Raw genomic sequence first — 3551 nt, forward strand, 5'->3', positions numbered from 1 at the left:
TTTTAGGAATTCATAATATGACTGAGTGATTTTGAACCAGGTCAATTTCAACTCATATATAATGACACCCACTAGAAAGTGTGGTGAATCCTGAGTCTTTTATCTCTAAAACTCTTTAGTACCTTTCATGATGAATGAGGTTGCTCTTATACTTCAGGGCAGCCACTGCATTTCCCTGACCCTTGACTATACTGCACGAGAGGAAAGGCTGAGACAAAAACATTATTAAATGTCAGTATTTGAAACAGATGGTGTGATGGACTTTCAGCACATCTGAGAAAACCTTAGCTCTCCTCAGATCTCAGTCTGCTGCCTTTACCTGCTGCTGATACCTGGCAGTCCTGTTTTTTAATTCAAGATTTATAGCCTTGAGACCATGCAAAGAGGAGTTATGTCCTCCTCTGTTGTCATTGATACATCAGGGTTAACAAAACTATGCTTTGAGAAGGGCCTGGGGATGATGGTGGAAAGCATGAAGATGCTTAGCTGCCATAGAAAAGGCTAGGGTTTAATTGAGATTAGAAGAGGGGGAGAGAAAGGCATAGGGGAGATTGGGGATTGATCAGGACAATCAGTCCTGTAGACATTACAGTCTTGCTAAAATTAGCCTTAGGGATGGATCTAAACTATATCTTTCTTACAAAAAGTTCCACAGTCCTAGAATCCTAGGGCTTCCCTGAGGGCTGGGAGGAGGTCAGTATGCGAGGTGGACAAAAATGAGATGCCCACCCCTTTTGAATAGACCAAAGGGTCCAGTGATTATTAGGTGGAACCAACCACCTGACATAAGGGAAAACTGAGGACAGAAAAAAAAGGATGCTGTCAATACTCACACACTTAGTTAGCAGAGCCTAATCTCAGCTGTTATTCTTGGGCTTTGCATGTCTCCTGATTGTATTGGTGGCAGCAGCTTCTGAGAGATAACAGAGTAACTGGAAGCACATCGAATTCCTGTCGTTGGCACAGGTGTGTCTTAAGTTTGTGTCCTCTGGAGGCACAAATCTAGCATTTGTAAATTTTTGCTGAATACATGAGTGATAGGATTCTGGGATACATTAAGTCACCACTCACACCAGCCCCATTCCCAAGTGTTTAATTAAATTTTCTCTGACTCCCTTTCATAGTAAATATCTTTTCAACATTTGTGTCTGTCATTCCTCATGACCCTGAAAACAAATATGCTTTAGAGTGATTAGCTACCTAATGCCCTTTTCAAGTCTTGTCTCCATTTCTTATCAACACGTGAGCCAATTTTAATTTAAAAATAAAACTTAACTAATACATCTTGCTCAGCATGACTTTCAGAAATACTAATTTATATTTTCTTCACACCATAGAGTTAAAGTTTCCTGAAAACCCTCCAGAATTTAAGATTGACTTGCAGGGTGTTATGCTTAGTGAAATAAGTCAGACAGAGAAAGGCAAAGACTGTATGATATCACTTATATGTGGAATCTAAAAATACAACTAATGAATGTAACAAAGCAGAGTAAGAAGCTATAAGGACATATTGCACAACACAAGGAATATAGCCAACATTTTATAATAACTATAAATGAAGTATAACCTTTAAAATTTTTGAATCACTATGCAGTATACTTAAAAATTATGCAATATGATAAATCAACTCTACCTCAGTTAAAAAAAAAATAAGGTTGATGAAGCAGGTAGCTGGTACATTGAGTAGTGTTTATTGGAAAGTTATTTGCATTTTCCACCTTCTGCCACCACCTATCTACCACTATTTTTTACATGTGGCAATAACAGATTTTCCCCTTTTTTGTTTTATTGAGGTTTTTTTCTAATTAGTTTTTTGAAAGCAGCTTTCACATCCTTGTTTCATAAACTGTAGATCAAAGGATTCAACATGGGGATGATAACAGTGTAGAACACAGAGGCCCACTTGTCTTGATCCAGGAAGTAGCTGGATGTTGGCCTCAGGTACATGAACATGACTGTGCCATAAAAAAGTGTGATGCCAGTGAGGTGAGACCCACAGGTCTCCTTCAGCGGAGCGCATTCTGATGATGGCGATGAGGATGAAGGCATAGGAGATGAAGGTGATGAGGACGGTGCTGAATTCAATGAAGCCACACAGACTGAAAAGCAAGATCTCGCTGATGTAGGTGTCTGAGCAAGAGAGGGCTACAAGAGGTGGGATTTTGCAGAAGCGGTTGATGATACTGGAACCACAGTAACTCAAACTGAAGGTGAGGGAAGTGTGGGTGACTAAACTCACCAGACCAGCCAGGTAGGAACCCAGCATGAAGAGCCAAGCAGACTCGCTTGGACATGAAAGTGCTGTAGTGGACGGGTTGACAGATGGCCACGAAACGGTAATAGGCCATGGCAGCCAGGACATAACACTCAGCATCCACAAAACCTAGAAAGAAAGCTAACGGGGTGGCACAGCTGGAGAAGGAGATGATTCTGTGCTTTGGTAGGAAGTCAGCCAGCGTCCTGGGGGCAATGGCTGAGGAGCAGCCCGGGTTGATAAAGGAGAGGTTGCAGAGGACGAAGCACATGGGTGTGTGAAGCTGAGTGTCTGTTATGATCAGGGTAATCATACCAACATTCCCCACTACTTTGACCAGGTGGACCAAGAGGAAGACCACAAAGAAGATGATCTGCAGCTGAGGGTCTTGAGTGATGCCCATAAAGATAAACTCAGTCACGTGTGAGTGGTTTTCTTTATCCATCTTTCCAATTTTATGTGTGCCTCGGTTTGCTTTATCATTCGGGGTGACTCTTAAAAAGCTTCCCAGTAATTAGATTCTGTGACCCATAGGGTAACTCAAATGACTTTGATAAGAGTGATGGTCATTTGTCTTCTCCAGCAATCCAGTCAAATAAGCAATTTCTCTGAAGAAATTGGTGCCCTGTTGTCATTTATCACATGGGACCAAATGTTTGACCTGATCTGTGCAATTATCTCTATAATTAATTAGTAAAGAATAACAGTTTTGAGTGTCTTCTTTCTTCTTTCTAAAACAAAGCAGATAATGGATAAACATTAACTCTCACTGCAGATAGGCACACATAAAAAAGGAAAGACACAGGGGTCTTAACATGTAACATATCACTCACACACATATTCACACACACACAGAAAGAGAAATACTTGGAGCAGAGGGTGAGAAATATTACAAAGAGTAGTGAATAATAATAATTTTTAAAAAACCAGGAATTAACTGAATGTGAACTATATGCCAGAATTTTTAGTGCTTTCACACATTATATAATTTCATCCTCACTATAAATCTATTAAGTAAATGCCAGCATTATCTCCATCTTATATCTGAAATGAACAAGGCTAGATACTAAGTAACTTTAGCACAGTCAACAGCCAATAAACAGCTGAGCTGGGTCTGTCTGAGTATAGACTCTGCTTCACTTCATTGTCTTCTGTGAATGTGTGATTTGATGGAGTTGATATATCTTTATTTTTGTGTCTGTCCTTTTTTCTGCCTTGCCTTTTATGCATGGACACAGAATTAATCTCTGGTTTCCCTGATCTTTAGAAACACCCAGAAGTTTGGCCTGAAGCATAA

The 3551-nt window shown here is 40.1% G+C and overlaps 1 pseudogene; it reads right to left on the reverse strand.

Moving 5' to 3' along the window:
* Positions 1–1785: 1785 nt before the first annotated feature.
* LOC135320013 (olfactory receptor 5AR1-like) lies at positions 1786–2735 on the reverse strand (annotated as a pseudogene).
* Positions 2736–3551: the final 816 nt, after the last annotated feature.

Source organism: Camelus dromedarius, chromosome 35 (genome assembly GCF_036321535.1).
Source record: "Camelus dromedarius isolate mCamDro1 chromosome 35, mCamDro1.pat, whole genome shotgun sequence".
Classification (NCBI taxonomy): domain Eukaryota; kingdom Metazoa; phylum Chordata; class Mammalia; order Artiodactyla; family Camelidae; genus Camelus; species Camelus dromedarius.